This window comes from Macadamia integrifolia, unplaced genomic scaffold (assembly GCF_013358625.1).
Source record: "Macadamia integrifolia cultivar HAES 741 unplaced genomic scaffold, SCU_Mint_v3 scaffold2897, whole genome shotgun sequence".
NCBI lineage: Eukaryota > Viridiplantae > Streptophyta > Magnoliopsida > Proteales > Proteaceae > Macadamia > Macadamia integrifolia.
Genome location: NW_024869041.1, coordinates 1 through 8,314, shown reverse-complemented (window position 1 = coordinate 8,314; position 8,314 = coordinate 1). Strand labels below are relative to the sequence as shown.

General features: G+C 38.9%; 1 long non-coding RNA gene across 1 annotated transcript; it reads right to left on the bottom strand.

Annotated features, from left to right (window-relative positions):
• Positions 1–3,359: 3,359 nt before the first annotated feature.
• Positions 3,360–7,876, bottom strand: LOC122067424. Its single transcript, XR_006136730.1, has 4 exons — positions 7,310–7,876; positions 4,870–5,004; positions 4,398–4,493; positions 3,360–3,496 (listed from the first exon to the last, which is right to left on the bottom strand). It is a non-coding gene; the product is annotated as an uncharacterized LOC122067424 (long non-coding RNA).
• Between the last annotated feature and the right edge of the window lie 438 nt (positions 7,877–8,314).

The window sequence follows — 8,314 nt, the reverse complement described above, 5'->3', positions numbered from 1 at the left end:
CAAACTTGGGAGCTTGTCAAGCCGAGAACAGGAAGGAAAATTGTTGGTTGCAAATGGGTCTTTAAGAAGAAGGAATCTGCCTCAGATGTTGAAGATGCTAGGTATAAGACACGTTTGGTTGCAAAAGGCTACAATCAGGTACAAGAAATTGATTTTATTGATGTTCTCTCACCTATTATTAAGTATAGTTCTATTTGTGTCCTACTTGCTTTAGTTGCTTTGCACGATTTGGAGTTGAAACAACTTGATGTGAAAACAGCATTCTTGCATGGTGAACTAGAAAAATAGATTTATATGCATCAACTTGAAGGATTTGTTATTGAAGGTAAGGAGGACCATGTATGCTTGTTGAAAAAGTCCCTATATGGTTTGAAACAGTCTCCTAGACAGTGTGGTATAAAAGGTTTGATTCAGTTATGACTAGTTTTGGATACTCCAGGTGTCATTATGACTGTTTTGTTTATTTCAGAAAGTTCTCTGATAGGTCATTCATATATTTGTTATTTTATATTGATGATATGTTGATTACAGTAAAAGACAGGAATGAGGTTAGCAAGTTGAAGGAACAATTAAGTTCTGAATTTGAAATGAAAGATTTGTGGGTAGTAAGGAATATCCTTGGTATGGAGATCAAGAATGATAGAAAATTAGGGAAGCTGTGGCTATCTCAACAGAAATACACTGAGAAGGTATTGAATCATTTTAGCATGAAAGATGCCAAACCTATAACTACTCCTCTTGCATCTCATTTTAGACTTTCAGTTGCTCTATCACCTTAGACAAATGAAGAGGTGGAGTACATGTCATGTGTTCCATACTCTAGTGTAGTTGGCTCCATTATTTATGCTATGATATGCACTCATCCTGATATTTCACAAGCTGTCAATGTGGTAAGCAGATATTTCTCATGTCTAGGTAAAGCTCATTGGAAAGCAGTGAAGTGGATACTTAAGCACTTGAAAGGGACCTCTAGTGTTTGTTTAGAGTTTGGAAGGAACGGTGATAGTTTATCTGGCTATGTTGATTCATATTATATAGGTGATCTTGACAAAAGGAGGTCACTCACAGACTATGTATTTACTTTTAGAGAAAGTACGGTTAGTTGGAAGCTACTTTATAGGCTACAGTTGCATTATCTACTACTGAAGCAGAGTATATGATGGTGACTTAGGCAATTAAATAAGCTATTTGGCTTAGAGGTTCATTGGGAGAACTCAGCATAAATCATGGGGTGACTGTTGTCCATTGTGATAGTCAGAGTACTATTCACTTGACTAAAGATCCGATGTATTATGAGAGGACAAAGCATATTGATGTTCGGTAGTATTTCATAAAAGAGATAATTGCTCAAGGTAATATTCAAGTGTTGAAGATTGATACTGAAGACAATCTAGCTGATATGTTGATTAAGCCTTTGTGTATTGGTAAGTTTGAGCATTGCTTGAACTTACTTGGTGTTTGTCATGTTTGAGTTTAGCCCTTTAGATGGCTATTGGAGAAGATAGAGATTTTAGCTATTTGTTTACTTATTGGAGGAGAATTCAAGCCAAGGTGGAAATTTTTTAAGTTTGTCTCGAATTCTTGACCCTTTTGAAGATTGACCCGCTTTGACATATTTTGGTGGCAACCCGAATGGAAAGTTTTCTAAGATCTGTGATGGAAGTAGAGGGGATGGGTCGATAGGTCGACCCGTGACTTGGAGTATATAATGTCCTGTTGCTTGTTGAGAAAGTCATTGTATTTTGGGGGGTTTTTTGAGCTAGGGTTTCAGGGCAAGTTTTCTCACCATTGTTTGGGTGTAATCTCTCTTATGCATAGTGAAACATCTTTTTCTTTGCCCTAGGACGTAGCACACCACCCTGTTATGTGAATCTCATTAAATCTCTGTGTCGTGCGGATCTATTGTTTCTTTATGTTTCATATTTCTTGATGTATAATTTAATAGTATACCCAGTTGTGAGGTTTAGATAATGAATTTGGATCATTTTTTAACTGAGGGAGTTATTTTAGGGTAGCTCTTATGTCTCTGTGAATTCTACTAGCTGCAACTGTGTGGGATACATTCTGATTATATGAAAAACAATGTTATTATTTTTTGGCCATCCATCCCACCCATCTCTTGATTCAACTCAATATTGAAAAACTTCATTGTCAATTTACAATTTCTGAACAAGGTGCTTGTTATCTCTTTCTAGTGGTTTGTCTATTTACCAAGTTTCTGAATTCTTCATATGCGGTTTTCAGTGCTACCATGTATTTGCTCAATCGGCCTTTATGGAGAAGCAAGGAGAAGACGCGAGAAGAGAAGAGGGGAGGAGGAGGAAGTAGGTCCCACATGCGATTAAAAATGAATTGAATAAAAATAAAAGAATTGAGGTTGGGGTATTTGAGGAAGTTTACATTTATTTTTCTTTGAACTGCACGGGCAATAACTGATTTTGGAGATTGAGTAAATATTTTCAAAGTTGAAACTAGTCAATGTAAAATAAATTTAAAACCTACTTATCTTGTAATTTATTTTCTTATCCAATGGATCTGGTAATTTCTCAAAAGAAAAGAAAAAGAAAAAAAGAAGGTGGAAATTAAATCACGCAATTCTTCTACCAAAAAAGATGACTCAATCCTTGCCAACCCTTTGCCATCAGATTCGATCATTAAAGTTGCCCAATTGTTGTGTTCGGCTGCCGGATTTTTAATCGGAAAATCCTACCTGTTCAGTAATCCTCTGCATCTTACTCCTCTTTCTGTAATTCTCAGAGTTACAGGACAGAAGCGGCGGCATGGATCGGAGGTGGGGAGTTACAGTGGAAGATGGGGTGAGGGCTCAGCATCCACTTTCTCCGGCACTGGAGGAAGTGGGACAGCCACAACTTAATAGGCTATTTGAGCAGTCCACTGCCACAGTTTGAGCAGTTATTGCATATGCATGGCGGAGTGAGGTGTACTTGGGTTCATTAATTTTCAGTTACATTGCAGTTGGGATTGTCCTTCACTCCCTTCACTCCCTCCTGATTCATATGTTCATACATTTGATAAATATTTTTATATTAATTTTTCTATTCTTTGGAGGCCACAAAACAGAGCCTGAAGAAGAAATATGCTTAGTTCCATATCCCTCTCCTTAACGTCTAACCGCGTCTTCTGAAATCAGTACTTTGTGATCCCAAATCGGAGTGAATGTGGGTGAAATCACTGCTTTATTATTGTCACACTGGCCTCTTATAGGCTATGGCATGTGGCCTGAATACCTTACCGTATTCGGTAAAAAAATACACTAGGATCACAAGACTGTAGTCTATCACACAATTGCTCCCAAACCAATTTTTTTTTTTTTTGGGGGGGGGGGTACAACATCTAAATCACGAGTAATCAATTTACATAAGATAAAATCATACACAAACTGGTATTACCCTACATGATAATGTGGCACACAAAGTGTCACTGGCAATCTTGGAGGTCTCCAACCTACAACCTGGCTGCTCATTGGTGTCTCCATCTAATAGAAAGAACAACAATAATGGAGTGAGCTTCACCAAGCTCAGTGAAGATGGGGGCAGGCAAGCACACGTAAATTAAATGATGCAATGTATGCTCCACATAATAATATGATATCACATGAGTCCATTTGATTACATTACTTTTCCTATGTTCATTACTAAGTCCATAAGTTGGTATTAATGCTACACAATGTAGGTGGTATCCCCTCCCCCAGTACGACAGGTTTGGCGATAAAAACTAGTTGAAAGCACGAGTTAGCCGATCTTGAAAAGAAACTCATTCCCCTAGCCAACCCTTAGGTTAATAACCATGCATAAGTACATCGTACCGTGCTACATCCGCCCTTGGGTACAACACGTCATATCACAAACGTGCATTATTGATCAAGAAACCACAGATTGGGATTAATCAGTACTTCACCCCCTACTGACAAGTGATTATAACATCTAGGTTTGTGATGCCCTAACTAAATGGTGTTGTACATTCACCATATATCACACACAATATACATACACTGGGCACATGATGTCCAACTAGGGGAAATCGGAAGTGAAATTGAGAGAAACAAGAGAACAACACCAATTCCAACTTCCACTTTTAGAATTTGACCAAATAGGTGGACCAATTTCAAAGTTCACTGAGTAAAAACTCAATTCCCATTTCAGATTATTCAACCCCTGCCATGCATGCCAATTTCTTATTTTTAGGGCTCTACAGAGATGGGTCAGAGTGGGTCTGGGTGTCTGAACCTACTCTAAATTGCCAAATTTCAGCAGTGGAGTTGGTGTTCAACTCTAGGAACCCATTGCTAAAACCAAATTCTTAAATTTACATAATCCTAGCATGCTACTACCAAATCAGCAACCCTACACTAAAATTAAGCAGTCAAAAGAGCCTACCTACTATGTAGATTGCTGGATCAGCTAATCCCATAAAGCATGAGCAACCTTCTTTTCTCTTTCCTTCTCCTTCTTCTTCTCCTCCTTCTCTCCTTGCTACAGAAATTCAATTCAATGTACAAATGAGTGAACAGTACATGAATTGGGGTTTTTATACTTCAGCCTAAATAGCCCTTCAGGTCTGATTGGTTATGCTATGTAAAACTGGAAAATCACGTTAAAGTATAATTTTTAACTCATGACCCCACTATACCCATGCATGCTGGGTACAGTATACACATCACAGGAACCCATTTCTATTGGATAAGCATGGGGTGCACTTCTGTAGGGCAGTGGACCCTATAGAGGAGTAATGCAATTTCTCAGAATAGCACCACCGGCCAGCTGGTGGAGACCTGCCGATGGCCCTTGCTAAACTGGCCACGATTAAATCTCTGTATCATTCAATGGCCAGTGTATCATGGTTACTTACCTCTGATTCTTTTGGTTATGGAAAACCTTCCAATTAGGCATGAGGTGCACGGACAAGTGGGATCATCCTTGGCTTCTATGCACTCCACCACTGCCAACTAGCCAACAGTGATGCTCTCCAAGTCTAGGTCCTTATCTGGTTAGTAAAAATGAGGGTTGTGTTAGACCAGGGTATCACAATTATCCTGAGTATAAGCAATGGGAGCAAACTTTAGAACTGAGAGAGATGAAGAAAGGAGGTGGAGTTGCAGGGGGTAGGGGCGAGCATAGGAGGGGTGGCGTGGGGTTTACAAAAGGTGTGGAGTGGACAGAGAGCAGAAGGGGAGAGGACCTGCCAGATGGGTGGAGGGAGCAGGAGACCGAGAGTAAGGGGAGATGAATTGTTGGAGGGGAGGAGGAGCAGGAGACCGGGAGGAAGGAGAAGGTAAAATTAAAATTACATTAATACCCAACAGAAACTTTTACAATTTTCTTCCACTATATAATCTGAATGAAATGACAATATTATCCCAATGTAAAAAAGAGCATTAATTGTCTAAGATTGCACATAAAAGAGAGAGTTTGTCTCGAATTCTTGACCCGTTTTGAAGATTGACCCGATCCGACATATTTTGGTGGCGACCCGAATGGGGAATTTTCTGAGATCTGTGATGGAAGTAGAGGGGTTGGGCCAATAAGCCCAAGCCCGGAGCTCATCACTGATCTCATATGGGGGTGCGGGGGCGTAGGGTTCGACCGGATCGACCGCGACCCGATGGGTCGAACCGCTATTTGGAGTATATATATAATGTAGTGTTGCTTGTTGAGAGTCATTGTATTTTAGGGTTTTCACGAAGCTAGGGTTTCAGGGCGAGTTCTTCCTCGCCGCTGCTAGGGTGTAATCCTTCTTCTGCATAGTGAATCATCTTCTTCTTCGCCCGAGGACGTAGCACACCACCCTGGTGTGTGAACCTCGTTAAATCTCTGTGTCGTACGGATCTATTGTCTCTCTTTATTCGTGTTTCTTGGTGTTTGATCTAACAGAGAGGTTTACTAACAACTTTCCCCTTTATGTATTGGCAAAAAATTGGCATACCATCCATGTGCGAATTCTTCCGCACACCCTCTCTCTCCTCCAAAACTTCCCTATTTATGATTTGTAACCCAAACTTCTAATATGCCTGAATTAATACCCAGGCATGGGAAACACTCTTTAAATATTATAGTTCTTATGATCTCTTGTAGGAACAACAATTGGGTGAATTCAGCCCGCATTTGGCTCTGTTTAAAACATTTGCAACTGAGTCTCTAATCCAAGTAGAGGCAACAATACCCCATCTACACTCATAACCATGAAATTTCTGTTTGAACCACTCGACTTGGTATCAAACGATTATGCAAATCCAATATAATGGGGAGTTCGTAGAATCCATCAAAAATTGTTTCTGCTTTTCATTGATAAGAAATGACTTTTGGGCAAGTACAGATTTGCATTCTCATTCTCTGGGTTAAAAGGCATTATAAACATATGGTCTGATGTCTGAAACCATTTCACTAGATCAGTTATGCCTAGATTCATGAATCACCTTTTCTGGTCCATAGAGCTATGAAAGACTTGTGGGGTGGGCTTATAATGGCCCAAGTAGATCTGATCCATCAGTTAGGACTTCCATGGGATCCTTCTTGGAATGTAAATGAAATAGGTGTAGTAGATCATGGGATCCAATTATCCAAAGACCGGATCAAATAAGATTTTAGAAAGATGTTCAGATCATTTTGTTTCAGGATTAACACAGAGAACATTGGAATCTTTGGCCTTCTTCAAACTGATCTTAGATTTCCCATCTTTGTTATCTACAATATCAGTCTATGTTCCAGGACAGGCTAACAAGGCGTAGAATATTGAGAACCAGAATCAAAGAAGAACAAAGAGAGATAAAGGAATTAGGGAAGAAGAAGAGAGACAACAAGGGAGAGGAGATATATGTTCAGCAGTCTCCCTCCATCATATATTTATAATACATAGATCCAAGTACAATCATAGGTGTAAAAGGAAATACAATCCTAATCTAACTCTAGTTTAGGAAACTAGAGATCTAATCTAACTTGGAAGGTAAACAACCTAATCTAACTTGGAAGGTAAACAGCCTAATCTAACTTGGAAAGTAACTATAATAACCATATCACGATGGGGACACTCCCCCTATCATGGATACATATTTCAACACTCCCCCTCAAGCTGGAGTATACATGTATCAAAAGATGCTCCATCTTGGACCAATGAGAATAGAAAATCAAATGCAACACCAGTGTTTTAGACTCCAATGAATAGTGAGAACAATTAACAAACATAAAGCCAATAGCAATATCAACTCAGGCAAACCAATCATCAGCAATATCAATAGACAAAAAATGTCGTATTGAACTATTAGCAACGAACAAAATGGATAGTAGATAATTACCAACATATGCAATACTTGATCTTCAAGAGGAGGAGACTTGATCTTCAATGTCTGAGGAAGACTCAATCTCCAAAAGGAAGAATAAAAAAATCGTAGAAATAGTAGATGTCATCAACCTCAATCCAAAATACCGTAGCAACAGACAGGTAATGATGACAGATGGTCTCCTATAATTGTGGAACTTGATCTCCAATAGGGGAAGACTCGATCTTCAATATAAAGGAAGAACTCGATCTTCAAGGAAATGAATTAATTCAATCGCATAAGGTGGACAACCAATCTTCAAGAACACCATATCATGATTTAAAAGAGGTAAAGATGGAGGGCAGCAACTTAGATCCTTAAGAGATCACCTCATCTTAAGATATCGCTTCATTAATGTTGCCTTTCAAAAGCTAAAATCGTTACTGAAGACACGAGCTGGTAAATAATCTTCACTAACAAAAATCTCCTATTGATGAATTGTACATAGCAGATAAAAATCTTCAATCTTCCCCTCATGTGTAGCATTACATATGAACGAAATTCCAATAATCAACATCCTAAATAAACTCTTAACCAAGAGCATAAAATAACGTCTAATCTCTCCCTTACAACAGCAAGGTTGAACAAACAATCTCCATATACCATGGCATGCCAGCACCGATGCAAAAAATGCTATCAATCCCAAAGATGTGATTTTGGTCCACCAAAGCAATAAATGGCACATGTATATCCCAAATAGTAATTCTGTAATTACTTCATGCAATCTCCAATTGATACGGAACCTGGGTCAAAATACCCAATTGGGTTTGGTGTAGACTTATCAAGTCCATAATAGGCAATAACAAAGGGGTAATGGTAGAATCGTAATTAATCAAAATGCCCAAGAGGATACTTGATAGGTAAAAAAGGCACTAGGATAGGAAAATGTGCAATAGTAATAGCAATTTGGTAATATCTCAAGTGTCCAAGATGGGTGGCAATCTAGTAATAAACCAGATTTTTAAGGACTCACTGGGCAAG